Source organism: Mirounga leonina, unplaced genomic scaffold, assembly GCF_011800145.1.
Source record: "Mirounga leonina isolate KUSES-001 unplaced genomic scaffold, KU_Mleo_1.0 Mir_268, whole genome shotgun sequence".
Classification (NCBI taxonomy): Eukaryota; Metazoa; Chordata; class Mammalia; order Carnivora; family Phocidae; genus Mirounga; species Mirounga leonina.
In genome coordinates this window covers 8,400,686-8,416,991 of record NW_023270649.1, presented here as the reverse complement: position 1 = coordinate 8,416,991, position 16,306 = coordinate 8,400,686, and the positions used below count along the sequence as shown (strand labels likewise).

At 42.5% G+C, this 16,306-nt stretch overlaps 2 long non-coding RNA genes across 2 annotated transcripts in view; both read right to left on the bottom strand.

Annotated features, from left to right (window-relative positions):
* LOC118026708 overlaps window positions 1–1,721 on the bottom strand; it is a 59,891-nt gene extending 58,170 nt beyond the window's left edge. The window contains exons 1-2 of the long non-coding RNA XR_004683661.1: window positions 1,683–1,721; window positions 726–884 (exon numbers count right to left, since the gene is read on the bottom strand). This is a non-coding gene — a long non-coding RNA (uncharacterized LOC118026708). The remainder of the gene's footprint in view (window positions 1–725; window positions 885–1,682) is intronic.
* Window positions 1,722–5,133: 3,412 nt separating this feature from the next.
* On the bottom strand, window positions 5,134–6,636 carry LOC118026709. Its single transcript, XR_004683662.1, has 2 exons — window positions 6,513–6,636; window positions 5,134–5,745 (listed from the first exon to the last, which is right to left on the bottom strand). It is a non-coding gene; the product is annotated as an uncharacterized LOC118026709 (long non-coding RNA).
* Between the last annotated feature and the right edge of the window lie 9,670 nt (window positions 6,637–16,306).

Below are 16,306 nucleotides of genomic sequence, written 5' to 3'. Positions count from 1 at the left end.
ACCAGGCAAGTCACACGGAGGCAGGGGACAGCATAGAGCAGGTCACTGACTGGCAGGTACCAACCACAAAGTCAAGGCTCAGGGGGAGACAGCTCTAAAGGCTGCCATCACCTCCGACAAGACCGGAACAAGAAAAACAACTTCTCGGGGCTATCCAACCCTTGCTATTCAGTTTGTGGCCTGTGGGCCATGGTGCACTCATCACCTGGCACCATGTTAAAATGCGGATTCTGACAGAGAACGTCTGCTGTGGGCCTGAGAATCTGTGAGAGTCCACACTATTAACAAACGACCAGGTGATGCTGATGCTGCGGGCCCATGGACCACAATCTGAGCGGCAAGGGTCACCTGGGAACTTGCAAGAACTACAAATATCCATGTCCCATCTCTGACCTACAGAATCAGGAACACCCTGAGGCTTCTTGGTTTTTTGTTTTGGTGACCAGAAACTTTAATTCCCCAAAATGGGAATTCTTAATTATTTACCTACAGGGTTTATAAGTCCTTTTGTAAGGAAAAACAAACAAACAAACAAAACTGATATGTCTCTACAATATAATTTGAGCACTAAATATACATTATGCTTGATACCCAAGTACAAAACATAAAAGGCCTTCCTCAGCTGTGGCTGATCTTCATAAATGGCACAGCCATTAGTCTGAAGACTATGGCAGGTCTTTTATGTGTATATGTGGTTTCCATGAAGGGATCCTGGTAAAAGATACCTTGCTTAGAAAGAAATCCGAGCTTTAGCTACCCAGAGGATGCTTTTACTCTGAAAGGGCAGCTGCGGTCCTCCAAGCTTTCTGGCATGCTCGCTTAGAACAGCGGTGGGCTGCAGGTGCCGTCATCCAGCTGAGTGGCAGGAACATCACTGCACCAGCCTGCAGATGCAGAGAGGGAGGAGAAATACAGGGTGCCAGGCTTAGGAGGGAAACAGGTGAAATAGGGAAAATTACCCTAGTGCACACAACCTTCTCTCCTGAGGAGTGTGATCAACGCAAAGATCATATCTGAAGCTACAGGAATTTCTTGCTTGTTTATGTTCCTTTAATATTTGCTTACATCTCAATATTTACCACAAACATGGTCACAAAATTGGTATGTAGGTATCTGTCTCATCCCTTGGACTCTGAGAACCCACATCCTCCGAATCTTGTACGTGGGCACTCTCCATATGTATGCCAACCCATAAGACAGGTGTTAATAACATTAATTTACACAGGCAAACATGTTTTGGGTTAACTTTTCAAAAGATCTTAACAACTGGGTATATAAGTGCCCTCTCACTGAAATGATATTAATTTTTTTGTCTTTGCATATACTATTTTCTCTGCTGAAACAAACAGGGGGAAAAAACAGAAGTATTAAAAATTTACTAAGAGAAAAATATGCCTCTCTGGATTAGTTTAGCCAAGACGGAAAACCCTTCGTAACATTGCATGTTAATCTGTATTAATGTAAATCATAAATTATAAGTTGCATTTGAGCTAATTTGCATTATTCTGACCAAGTCAGAAAGCTAGGATTCAGTTATCTGAAGCAAAATCATGGTTTTGGTGTTTGGGAGTTTGAGAAGTCTATTTTTACATCCAACAGAGCTAACTGTTGAATATTAAATCTGTCCTAAACAATACCTCTGTAGAGAATTATTGATTTAAAATACAATAAAATCGGGGCACCTGGGTGGCTCAGTTGGTTAAGCGTCGGCTTTCGGCTCAGGTCATGATCCCGGGGTCCTAGGATGGAGCCCCTCGTTGGGCTCCCTGCTCAGTGAGGGGCCTGCTTCTCCCTCTCCCTTTGCTGCTCCCCCTGCTTGTGCTTTCTCTCACTCTCTCTCCTGCTATCAAATAAATAAATAAAATCTTTAAAAAAATTAAGTACAGTAAAATGTGTTGAAAATTCTATGGGGCGCCTGGCTGGCTCAGTCGGTGGAGCGTGCGCCTCTTGATCTCAGGGTTGTGGGTTCAGCCCCATGTTGTGTGTAGAGATTATTTAAAAAAATAAAATCTTTTAAAAAATCTATTAAAACGGGGCGCCTGGGTGGCTCAGTTGGTTAAGCGACTGCCTTCGGCTCAGGTCATGATCCTGGAGTCCCGGGATCGAGTCCCGCATCGGGCTCCCTGCTCGGCAGGGAGTCTGCTTCTCCCTCTGACCCTCCCCCCTCTCATGTGCTCTCTCTCATTCTCTCTCTCAAATAAATAAATAAAATCTTTAAAGAAAAAAACAAAATCTATTAAAACGCTTAACAACTTTAAACTACAAAACTTGTCCCTAAGGTACATCTAATATACATAAATCAGATAATTAACATTTCTTAGTAACAGAGTTAATAACATCATCAAGTGTTTGAATTTGAGGCACGGGAGTTAAAAACAAGGGGAAAGACTCCATCATCTTATGGGGCAATGACTGTGTAAGACTTTTAATCTGACTAAAAGTGATCAGATTATTTATATTTTGATAGATAGCCACAGGTGTCAACAGCTCAGTTAAGCTGGGAAACACCAACGTGGCCCTGAGAAAATGCATCAGGGGCCTGCGCTCGTACCCGCCTTGTTCTTCCCTACTCCTTCTCCCCCAGCTCAGGAAATGGTAACTCTTCTGTGGTTTAGGACAAAAACCATGCAGTGATAGCTGACGCTTCCCTTTCTCTCACATCCAAACCTTGAGAAAATTCGGTGAGGTCTGTCTTCAGAATATATCCAGAATGTTCTCCCCAGCTTCCTTGCTATCACTCGTGATTTCTAGCTTGGATTATTACAATATTTAATCCTAAAGTGTTCGTTTGTTCAAGTGTTCCTCCATCCACCCATCCAACAACTACTCATCAACAACCACTTAAACCAGACATTCGGTACTTAAGTACACAGAGATTGCCCTATTGGCTTCTACAAAAGGAATATCTCTTAGCCATCCTGAATCTTCCTACACGGTCTTGTTCTAGGACACAACTGCCACAGCACTAAACAGTCAATACCGAGAAAATGAATGACTAGGTAAGGAGTCATTTTTCAAGATGGGATTTCAGTACTTCACTTCTAAAGCAGACTAAACTGGAGCATGTAACAGATACGTCATTAACAGTATTCTACTCGATCACTCTCACTAAATGATTTTTGGCACAGAACTCAGAAGTAATAGAAAGAATTGAATGACATTACTATATTAACATTCTTTTTATTCCTCTCAATTTAAATGAACAAGATGTTTTGGCTTTACATCTCTAAAAACAAGAGAAAGAACTCTGTCACGTTCTAGCAATGAATAATATCCATCCATGGAAACCTAAGCTAAATGATAAAAAGCCCAATCTCATTAAGAAATACATTTAATAGGGGCGCCTAGGTGGCTCAGTCGTTAAGCGTCTGCCTTCGGCTCAGGTCATGATCCCAGGGTCCTGGGATCGAGTCCCGAGTCGGGCTCCCTGCTCAGCTGGAAGCCTGCTTCTCCCTCTCCCACTCCCCCTGCTTGTGTTCCCTCTCTCGCTGTGTCTCTCTCTGTCAAATAAATAAATAAAATCTTTAAAATAAATAAATTTTTTAAATGCATTTAATAAAATATTACTTTGATAATTATTCAAAATTGTGATATTTATGATCAGCTATGTACTAATAATAGTTGTACAGGTTTCCCTCACTATCTGAAAGTAGAGCATTCCTATGAAAACTTTTGTAAGCCAAAATGGCGTAAAGTGAAGAAGCAATTACCATTAATTTACGTTGAACATTTTTTGAGTGTTCCCAGACCCAAAAAACCCACCTCCCTTAGGCTTTTCTGATACCTTAGAACATATCTCGCCAATAGATGCACAAAATAGATGAAGATACACCACAGATGCTGACAGATAACAGTTCAAAAGCTATGGGCTGCTAGATGCTGATGCTGGGTGTAATTCCCGTGGAAGGGGCTTGGTGGCGCCACTCTCGCTCAGGGTGCACCGGGCTTGCTGCAAAAAGCTGAACGCTATTTTTGCTTTTCACCTTTTTTGTAAAAGCGAAAATTCTCTACGGGTGTTTTCAGTTAGCAAAACTAGTACTAATGTAAGTCTTTCGAAAAGCAAAGTGACATAATGTAAACTTTCAAAAAGCAGACGATACCTGTAATGATTTTTAAAAAAATGTTTCTCTGGATTGACTTAACATTTAGAACCTTATGATCACAAGATACTCAATAAATTTAAATATACACACATTTTTGCTGCAGGAAAGAATGATAACCAATAAGACTTTCATTCTTGGGGCGCCTGGGTGGCTCAACCGGTTGAGCATCTGCCTTTCCGCTCAGGTCATGATCCCAGGGTCCTGGGATGGAGCCCCACGTTACCGGGCTCCCTGCTCAGAGCAGAGCCTGCTTCTCCCTCTCCCTCTGCCCTTCTCCCTGCTTGTGCTCTCTCTGTCAAATAAATAAAATTAAAAAAGAAAAAAAAAAAGACTTTCATTCCTAAAGCCACACTAAGTGAGAGTAGAATTCTGTAGGTCAGGGTTGGTTAATTCCTTGTTGTTGGGAGTTGCCTTGTGCACTGTAGGATGTTTTGCAATATCCCTGGCCTATTCCGTCTAGATGCCAGTGCCCCCTACTCCCTAGTTAGGACACCAAAAATGTCTCCAGAAATTGCCAAATGCCCTCTGGGAACCCCTTGTCCCTAAACCAGAACCACAAAGAATAGCAATACAATGTAAAGTTTTGACTATCGAAGAGCTAGTTCCCTTTTTAAAAATGGATGATGGGTGTCAAAATAATTTAATTCTATTGCATACATTTACACAAGAGTGTAAAATGACATTTTATAATGCACTGGAATTACTTGCCATTATTTAAACTTATGGGAAGAATTTTAAATGTTAGCTTAAAATCCATTAGCCAAAAGCATTCTGTATTTTATAAGATAGGTGGGTAATGTACATTAACATTCACTTACTGAGCTTTTCTGAAACCCTAATACAGTCCTTTAAAACACTCTTGAGTTTATCTCCTATAGCTCTAAGCCTTTTTCTTCCCTTGAGGAATGTATTAAGTTCTTGAAGACTATCTTTCTTCATAAAAATGTAGAAAACTGAACTGAAAAAAAAATAAGGGCTTTTAAACAAATGTAAAATACTTAGGTACAAAGCCAATATTTTTCAAGATTCAATTTGTATAGACTAGTAACCTTTTCTACTTCCACTCTCCAAATGATGCCTATACAATTCCAAGGATTTGGAGACTGACAACAGTTTAAGAATTCTAAAGATCTTTTCCATACATTTCTTCCTTAATCCTGTTACTACCCACCTAAATAGTGTCTCACTAAGCCCTAATTCTCTCAGCCCAGTTTACTGACAAGAATGCCAATGGAATCATTCATTCTAACCAAAAAATGAAAATGTATGTAGTGCTTTTATTATTTCAAAGCACTATGTGTTTAATTCCACATAAGTTATCTAGTATTAATTGAACTTATCTACAGGACAGGTAGAAAAGATGTTAGAGGTAAGAAAATCCCAATTTAGTAATAACTTGCCTAGTTTGCAATTCAGCAGCATTTAGCAGAGCTGACATTTCCAGACCAATTACACCAAACTCTTTTCTTAGGAAATCCTCATTTGAGATTCTAATCACAACTTCACAACATCTGGAGTTTTGAGGCGCTTGAAGGCAAGTTAAATCAAATTATTGCCAAAGGTGGCAGAACGTCCTCAGTTGTAGCAGCCACGATTCTTAAGTAGTCACTCTGTACAAGGCTTTGAAGACAAATCTTCCAATCTGTATTCAATGTAATATCATTTAAAAATCACTTTAACAGTAAATCTATTATCCAAATGTCCTAAGGTTTTTTTCAAAGTTTGAATTGTTACATCACAAAGGACAAAACAGTAACCTCAACAGGGCTTCTCAAAAGGATGATTCTGTCTTTTACAACCAAATAACTGTTGAGAATCATACAGATAAACTGATTTTGATAATCCAGTATAGATCTTTCTTATTCAGCCCCAGCAGAGCTGATCTATACCGGGTAGTTACTAGGCTCTTCTAAAAACCATTGTTCAATCCCTAAAATTAACTCAGTTAAGACCCAGATAATGAATACCGTTAGCAGGAACCACTTGTTCCTCAAAATAACAACTACTCCTCATTGTAACTATTGTAGCGCTAAAACTAACAAAATGCCTTGTAATTATATATTCGCAGCTATTGCTAAAGAGTCCAGGTCCCCTAAAACTTATACCAACACAGGGCGCTGTAGTTCAAGATTTCCGAAGTTTGTTTTTTGCTTTTTGTTTTTTCTCAGGGTGGAGTAAATCTTAGACAACGTGCCCACGTGTAGCGCCAGGCGGCCACCGGTCCCCAGGGCTACCGCCACAGAACCGCTTCCTGGCCCGCGGGGTCGGCTGGAGCCCGGAATGGGGAGGAGCGGGGGCAGCTGCTGCTCCGCAAGGACCGCGCCGGGACCGCGCCGGGACATTCACTTCGCCGAATACAAGGAGACCGCTGCAGCGGGGCCGGAAAAACCGGCGATGAGCCAAGCAAACCTGCACTTCTTTTTCCTCCTGCCCAGGGAGGGAAACTTAAGATGTCTCCACAGATACGTCAGACGCCACACAGCACGCCTTTCCCACGCTCTGCGCAGGCTCGCCCTAGACCTAGAGACTCCGCCCCGCTCCGCCCCGTGCGCAGGACGGGATGACGTATCCGGCGCAAGACGGACGTTCCCCGCCCATGCTGCGCGCGCCGGCAGGAGGGGAGGAGCTGCAAAAGGCTTCCGCCATTCACTTTCCTTTTTTCCCCTTCAAAGGACCCTTTCCACAACGGCGAGAGACAGGCCCTAGTAAAACTTGACAATCGTAAAAGATGAACTATTACTAAATGTCACTTCGCCACCAGAGCTCGCGAGTATCTCCCTCCTGCGGAAGCTCGCGCTCCGCTCCCACATAGCCGCCCCCGAGACCGCCCCGCCAGCCCGCGCAGGCGCTTTCCGGGCAGCGCCCAGCGCGCGCCCCGCCCCACCTCGTCAGCTCCGCCAGCCACGCCCCCTGGCCGCCCTCCGTCTTCCTGGGAAACCTGCGCGTGGGAAGTGGGGCGAGCGGCTTCAGGGAACGCCGGCACCTTCTCTTTCCCGGCTTCCTACACTGTTGCTACTTTTCGGAGTGAGGTCTGCTACCTTCTCTTCTTCCGTGCGTCCCTCCTTTCCTCCGTAAGGCGCCTGCTCGCTCAGCAGGCGGTCCCCGCCACTCTCGTGCCCGGCTAATCTACTCTTTTTCTAAACCCTCCGGGTGATTCTGATGCATGCTCGAGTGAGAACTACTGGTCTAAGGAATTTAAGGCTTCTCTGCAAATCCAACCCCTTTCTCCCCCACACGCCATCTAGCAGGGGATCTTAGGACGGACGCCACTGGCCACATGACCAAAGGGTGAACACGGAGCAGGGGAGGACAATTGAACCTCCCCTTCTCTCGCTCAGCGTCAGTTGCTGTTGGAGCAAGAGTTTCAAGCAGCAGTTCCCCTCTACAGCACCCCAACATACTACTCTGTCACTAAAATATTAGAGCAGTTTCAAGGTAGCTCTGAAAAGCCTCTCTCCTTCCTCTCATTTTCATATGAATCTGGAGTGAAGTGTGCCATTGCCCACTTTATGCAGAGCACAGGTTGTGTGTGTGACATTACGTCACATGGGTGATGTGATCATTTTTGGGTGTTCGAAGTGAAGGGATTGGGAGCCATTGATCCATAAACAGTGATCCTCCAGCAGGACTTAAGCTCTAGGGCAGCTGCTCACACTTCAATGTGCATGAATCCCCAGGAGACCTCGTAAAAGTACAGATTATGCTTCAGTAAGTCTGGGGTGGGGCAGGAGAGTCTGCCCTGTAACTAAACTCCCAGAGGATACTGATTCAGTTGGTCCATGGATCACGTTTGAGAAGCAAGGTATTACAGTACACTCACTTCCCAGTTTTCCTGGCTTCCAGAAAGATACCTGGGTGGGTATATAGGGTGGCCAACAGTTCCAGTTTGTCTGGGATTGAGGGGGTTGCCAGGATGCAGCACTTTCCTTGCCCAAACCAGGAAGAGTTGGTCATCCGACCCAGGTGCCTGGGTCAGGACTGACATTAGAACAACGCAATTGTTGGCAAATATACTATACTCCCAACTAATCTCTAACTGATCACAGCTCTTTTCGCCAACAGAGCCTAGACTTGGGCTCCTTATGATCATTCTTAACACTGAGTTCCAGCAACCACTACCAATCAATTGACATTGGCAAACAAAATCTATTTCCAACTATTAAAAAGAAAACCACAGGCCCAAAATGGAGCCACTTAGGCCCAGACACCAAATCAGGGCTTAATATCTAACCTCATTGCAGTTTCAACCTCCCCCAGAAATGTAGTCAGGAACTGGTCAGTCAGGAATTTTCCCATCAGCACCAACGAGGCAATCTGTCACTTGGCCTGCTTCATCCCCCAAAGGAAGAGGAGATCATCTGCATGGAAAGATCTCCTGGTCTTCCTCCTAAGGAGAAGTGACCTTGCCTGGAACAATCCTTCCCATAGAAACCTTCCATTTTGTACACCTCCTCAGAGCTCCCCTCTACTTGCTAGATGGGATGCTGCCCAATTCACAAATCCCTTAATAAAGCCAACCAGATCTTCAAATTGACTCCACTGAATTTTTGTTCTTTAACACAACTGAAGTTGGAACTAGATGTAAAAGAACAGGCTGCATTGCTTATTACTCTCTCCACAGAAATGATAAACACCCTGATGATGGTGATAACTCAGCAAAAATTGGTGTGTATGAAGGGGGGATCATTTTTTACATTTGTGTAGCAGTAATTTTCGGTGGGAATAACCCATTCAGATCACAACGATTAGTTATAAAAGCAGCTTAGAATAGTGGAAAATTCATATTTAGGAAAACATAGGTTAGGGTCTGGACAAGTGACATAATTGCCATGAACCTGTCCCATCTGAAGGCCTGATGGGGAAGGACCCACTTCCAAGTTCACTCAAGTGGTTGTTGACAAGATTCACTTCCTTGTTGGCAAAATTCACTTTTTCAAGGGCTGTTGGACTGAGAGCCTCAGGTCGTCACTGGCAGCTCCTTGCCATGTTGGCCTCATTCAGTTTGCTTCATTAAGAGACAGCCCATGAGGTGAGGCAGAGAGTGTGTAAATACTTTGTAAACAATACCAGAAGTGACAGCCAGTCACTTTTGCTGTATTCTGTTGGTTAGAAGCATATCACTAGGTCCAGCCCACACTCAAAGGGCAGAGCTTACACAAAGGCATGACTACCAGGAGCTGGAGATCACTGAAGACCTCTTAGAGACCACCTACTGCAGGTATCTCTTAACGGAAATTACCATTTCCCTTCCTGCTTCTAGAAATGAAAGCACAACTTTCCCTCTGTCACACCATTCAAAGAATAAAAAGAAAAGATGAGGGGCGCCTGGGTGGCTCAGTCGTTAAGCATCTGCCTTCGGCTCAGGTCATGATCCCAGGGTCCTGGGATCGAGCCCCGCATCAGGCTCTCTGCTCCACGGGAAGCCTGCTTCTCCGTCTCCCACTCTCCCTGCTTGTGTTCCTGCTCTCGCTGTGTCTCTCTCTGTCAAATAAATAAATAAAATCTTAAAAAAAAAATGATGTGTACTTTATTTGTCATAGTGCAGTCTCAAGACAATAAAGTCGTTGGGGGAAAAAAAGGGAGGTTGTCAGGGGGACAACCGTGGAAAAATCATAGTATGTAGTTTCGGAAAAATTTTGTAAGTTGGCCTTTTGTCCATGTTCATGCACAATCCATGAAACCTGGTGTTGGAAGATCTCCTCCTCTTAGTTGTTCCCTAGTCCTCCTGACTTCCCAACTTTGCTAAAACAACTCCTCTGAATGTGTTCCAAGATTAACCCTCTCCAGTTCCAACCATTCTATTTATTGAATAACTTTATTTTATTATTTTTTTAAGATTTTATTTATTTATCTCACAGAGAGAGACACAGCGAGAGAGGGAACACAAGCAGGGGGAGTGGGACAGGGAGAAGCAGGCTTCCCGCAGAGCAGGGAGCCCGATGCGGGGCTCGATCCCAGGACCCTGGGACCATGACCTGAGCCAAAGGCAGACGCTTAACAACTGAGCCACCCAGGCGCCCCTTATCGAATAACTTTAAATAACTCATGAATAATGCCACATATATGTCAAGAGCCAGCTATGTAGCTTGAGAATTCCTTCCCCCCATGAGTGTAAAATATTTTCATATTATGAATTGTGTCAACCACAATCATTGGCATTGAAAATAGAAGCAGAGCTGGAAAGGATCTTAGCAATTATCTCTTTTCTAGTTCTCAAACTTGACTGCATATTTGGAATCACCAGGGGGGACTTTTTAAAATCCTGATATCCTGGGGCGCCTGGGTGGCTCAGTCAGTTAAGCATCCAACTCTTGATTTCTGCTCAGGTCATGATCTCAGGATCATGAGATCAAGCCCCACATGGGGCTCCCTGCTGGGTGAGGAGCCTACTTAAGATTCTCTCTTTCCCTCTCCCTCTGCCCCTCCCCCCTTCTTGTTCTCTCACTCTCTCTCAAAAAGAAAAGAAAAATCCTGATGTCCAGAGCACACCCCAAAATGGCTGCATTAAAATCTCTGGGGGTAGGACTCAAAAAAATTAGTGTTTTTAAATCTCTGCAGTCCTATAACCAAGATTTAGAACCATTGCTCTATTTTAGAAAATAGATGTTCTCGAGGTAGAGTGACTTCCTTAAGATGACATAGCTAAATAGTAGCAGAACCACCAGCACTGTGCTTTCTTTAGAGCTGGTACTAAAGGACTGAATTCTATGCTGGGTATGATCCAAAGCAGTGGTCCCAATCTTGGCTGCCTAATAGAGGCACATGGAAGCCTGTTAAAATATAAATTCCTGCCCCCAACCCCAACAGAGATTCTGATTTAAATTTTTATGAAGCTTGCCAGGGGATTCTAATGTGTAGCTAGGGTTGAGAACTACTACTGTAAAATTTTAGCATATAGCATATGCTATCTTTCTTAACCACAGACCACAAAGTAGGAGGATGTGTCTCCTTCATGTCTAAGGGGCTTTATGAGAATGAAGTCATACCAGTAACTTCTTAATGTCCAGAAGGAAAATGTAGAATAGACACAATATATTAAAACTACCCTAAAATTACAGGAATTCCTCTCTGAAGAATGAGATTACCAACAACATGCTTCATTGTTTAAAGCTTTAATACCAGAAGAAAATACAACATTGATCATGTGAAAATTAATCCAAGGCATAGCATAAGGGAATTTGTGAAACAAATATTATTTTAAATATGAGATGTTCGAAAGTAATGGTAAAAGACAGATATGTTCCTAGGAACCTTGAGTGATTCAGTGTGATGAGGACTTATTAAAGAGTGAGGTTGTGGAGACGCCCAGACTGGGGTTCAACCAAGGAAAGGGTATTAGGTATCTATTGCCACATAACAAATTACCCTAAAAATTAGCAGTTTAAGACAACAAACATTTATTACCTTCCAGTTTCTGTGGGTAAGGAACTTGGTAGCAACTTAGGGGACTGGTTCTTATTCAGGGACTCTCATGAGATTGAGGTCATGATGTTAGCCAGGCTCCAGGCATCTGAAGGTTTGACTGAGGCTGAAGGATCTGTTTCCAAAAAGGCTTATACAGTGGACAAGTTGATGCTGGCGACTGGTCGGATGCCTTAGTTCCTTGCTAGATGAACTTCTTCAAAGGGCTTCTTGTATGCCCTTACAACATGACAGCTGCCTTTCTCCAGAGTGAGTGATCCAAGAGTGGGCAAGGAGGGAGCCTCATGCCATTTATTTATTTGTTTGTTTATTATTTTAATTCCAGAGTAGTTAACATACAGTGTTGTATTAGTTTCAAGTGTACAATATAGCAATTCAACAATTCCATGTATTTCTCAGTGCTCATCATAAGTGTACTCTTTTTTTTTTTTTTTTTTAAGTAAGCTCTACGGCCACTGTGGGTCTTAAACTCACAACCCCAAGATCAAGAGTCACATGCTCAGGGCACCTGGCTGTCTCAGTCGGTAGAGCGTGTGACTCTTGATCTCAGGATCGTGAGTTCATGCCCCACGTTGGAGGGTAGAGTTTACTTAAAAAAAAAAAAAAAAAAATACATGCTCGGGCGCCTGGGTGGCTCAGTTGGTTAAGCGACTGCCTTCGGCTCAGGTCATGATCCCAGAGTCCCGGGATCGAGTCCCGCATCGGGTTCCCTGCTCGGCAGGGAGTCTGCTTCTCCCTCTGACCCTCCTCCCTCTCATGCTCTCTGTCTCTCATTCTCTCTCTCTCAAATAAATAAATAAAATCTTTAAAAAAAAAAAAAATACATGCTCTACCAACTGAGCCAGCTAGGTGTCCTGATAAGTGTATTCTTAATTCCTTCACCTATTTCACCCATCACCCCAACCACCTCCCCTCTGATAATCATCAGTTTGTTCTCTATAGGTAAGAGTGTCTTTTTTGGTTTCTCTTTTTTTCCTTTGTTCATTTGTTTTGTTTCTTAAATCTCACATATGAGTGAAATCATAAGGTATTTGTCCTTCTCTGACTGGTTTATTTCACTTAGCATAATACCCTCTAGATCCATCCATGTCATTGCAAATGACAAGATTTCATTCTCCTTTATGGCTGAATAATATTCCATTGTATATATATATACCACCTCTTCTTCATCCATTCATCTATCAATGGATACTTGGGCTGCTTCCATAATTTGGCTATTGTAAATAATGTTGCTATAAACATAGGGCTGCATATATTCCTTCAAATTAGCTTTTGTATTCTTTGGGTAAATACCCAGTAGTGTGATTACTGGATCATAGGGTGGTTCTATTTTTAACTTTTTGAGAAACCTCCATACTGTCTTCCACAGTGGCTGCACCAGTTTGCATTCCCACCAGTAATGCACGAAGGTTCCTTCTCCACATCCTCGCCAATACTTGTTTCTTGACCTTTTAATTTTAGCCATTCTGACAGGTGTGAGGTAATATCTCATTGTGGTTTTGATTTGCATTTCCCTGATGATGAGTGATATTGAGCATCTTTTAGCTACATGCCTTTAATGATGTAGTCTCAGAAGTCATGTATTATTACTTCCACCTGTATTTATTAGAAGGAAGACAGTCAAGGCCACACTCAAGGGGAGAAGAATTAGACTCCACTTATTGAAGAATGTGTCAAAGAGTTCGTGGACATATTTTAAATCATCACATAAGGCAAGGGAGAAAAGACAAAGACCTGAGAGTAGGCTTGTTGGTAGACCTAAGGCAAACTTCATTTCCTGTAAGAAGGTGATGATAAGCAACACAGACCCTTCATCCTTTGACAACTGCCAAGAGGTCCAGGAATAGGCCTTTGGAACCGGCTAGAACAGCCTCTGGCAGGAAACAACTTCTAGAATCCTACTTCCTCAGTTGCTACAGTTGTTTGTCCTTGCAACTGACTCTGTTGTGTGAGGGGCCTTTTTTGTGAGGCTTCTTGTTCACATACATATGTTAAGAACCAAATCATAATCCTCCTGTCGCTCCTGAAAGTAGTAAGGTTAATTACTAAATGTCAATAAATGTTTTTTGCTTTTTCTGATATCAGCTTTTCCACGCACAAAAATAATATGTGAACATAGCTTTGATATTAAAAACAATCAGTTTATGAAAGTTTCTGACTAAAAGACTAGTTCTCAGCTTTTTTTACATTCAACTTACTAATCATATTACTGTATTTATTAATTTACCAAATTTTAATAATCACTCTTGGGGGATCTTTAATGTTTCTTTCTTCCCATTGCCAATATACTTGATTAGACTCTCTTTAGTATGTGAAACAGCACTTAAAATTTTAATGTATTCTACTTTTTTTACATGTTTCAATTGCATAACAAACCTTCCCAAGTACTTAAGTAATATTTACAAATCTAATAGATTAAATTTGTAAATATGTTGATAAACTTAAGTTTTCCTGAATTTTCTAATATTACTTATAAATTTCATAAGATTTCAAGCTACAATCATAAATTTAATAACTAAAAAACACACTTTGAATATGTATCACAGAACTGATAGGTTATTTTATAGGCCAAATTCTCCTAAATGTAATAAACACTCAAAATACTGAATACATATAGGTTATTCTTTTTTTTTAAAGATTTTTATTTATTTATTTGAGAAAGAGAGAGAGAGAACACAAAGGGAGAGTGAGAAGGAAAAGCCAACTCCCCGCTGAGCAGAGAGACCGATGTAAGGCTCAATCCCAGGACCTTGGGATCATGCCCTGAGCTGAGGCAGATCCTTAATCGACTGAGCCACCCAGGGGCCCCTGTATAGACTATTCCTAAACACAAAAATGTTAATGCTACAGTTTTGATTCTCTTAAGTTTTTTTCTAAACTCTAACTTTTCCTTGGATTAAAAGATGTTTACCCACTAAGGAACTGTGACTGTTTCCTTAAGCACTCAGCACCTTGATGTTTTCATTCAAGTACTTATGACATCCCCCAAGAATGTTGGGTTACCTCCCCAGGTGATGTTTGGGCTTGTCTTCTAGTTCCCAGTGAAAAGGCCCATGCCTCAGCCCACGATGCTTGTACACAACCCTCAAGGGACACAATGAGCTCTCTTTATAGCTGATACATTAATGCTCTCCGTACTGGGTGGTCTCACAGTTCAGCTCCTTGTAATCTGATTCTTGAGTCTGCCAGTGAAAACCCAGAACCCCTTCCCCAAATCTAAATGATTAGGTTTTGAATATATTTGGCTCCTGAAGACGCTGGATACTCTCTCCTCCAGCTCTAAACACCTGAGTGAACCCTGTAGTCTTTTCATATCCTTGCTAACACTAAAAAACAACATTCAACTGACTAACTTTGAAGATCTAATTGGCTTTGTTAAGTGATTCATGAATCAGGCAGCATCCCATCTAGCAAGTAGAAGGGAGCTCTGAGGAGTTGAACAAAATGGAAGGTTTTTATAGGAAGGAAGATGAGGCAAGGAAGTTATTATTATTATTAAGATTTTATTTATTTATTTGACAGAGAGAGAGACAGCTAGAGAGGGGACACAAGCAGGGGGAGTGGGAGAGGGAGAAGCAGGCTTCCCGCCGAGCAGGGAGCCCAATGCAGGGCTCGATCCCAAGACCCTGGGATCATGACCTGAGCCGAAGGCAGAGGCTTCATGACTGAGCCACCCAGGCGCCCCGAGGCAAGGAAGTTATTAACCAAAAAAAAAAAAAAAAAAAAAGGATTGTTCCAGGCAAGGTCACCTTCCCTTAGGGGAAGAACAAGGGGTCTTATCATCTTATCATGCAGATGACCTCCTCTTCCTTTGGGAGATGAAAAGGGCCATGTGACAGATGACCTCCTTGGTGCTGCAATGAGGTCAGATATTAAGCCCTGATTCGGTGTCTGGGCTTAAGGGACTCCATTTGGGGGCTGTGGTTTTCTTTTTAACACTACTAGTAAAGTCATAGTACTATAGGTTACTAAAATAACATGCTACTGCAGAAGGGATTGTGGGGGCAAAAATGGAAGCAGGAGGGAGAGTTAGGAAAGTTTTTCAGTGGCCCAGGCAAGACAGGACAGTGGCTGGGACCAGAGTGATACTGGTGGAAATGGACGTATGTGGACAGATCAGGATTATGTTCTAGAGGTAACACTGGCAGGACTTAGTGATGAATTGTAACTGTTGGGAAGAAAGAAAGGAATCAGGGAGAACATCTAGATATTTGCCTGAGCAACCAGGTGGTTGGTGCTACACCAAGCTAAAGAAGACTTGAGTGGAAAGTTTCAAGAGAAACTTCAATGATTTCCTTTTAGACACGTTAAGGTTGAAATGCTATTGATGTGGGAAACAAAGGCCAAAGAAAAATTTCCTTACTACCTACAGCCCATTGACAAGTCCTTGAAACAGGCAGAGTGACATTCCTCTAGGGACTCAACTACCTCGATGTTAATACTTTGCTAAGGGCAAAAGGCAATCTTAGGCTGACCCTGAGGGTCCTGTAGGTCTTCTTTAAGACATAAAAATTCCTTTGGAGGGGTTCCTGGGTGGCTCAGTCAGTGAAGCGTCTGCTTTCGGCTCAGATCATGATCCCAGGGTCCTGGGTTTGAGCCCCATGTCTGGCTCTCTGCTCAGCGGCAAGTCTGCTTCTCCCTCTCCCTCTGCCTGCCACTCCCCCTGCTTGTGCTCTCTCTCTCTGTCAAATAAATAAATAAAATCTTAAAAAAAAAAAGAACTATTTAAAAAAAATTCCTTCGGAAACTTCCTTTATCTCTACCCCCAAGACACATGTTGG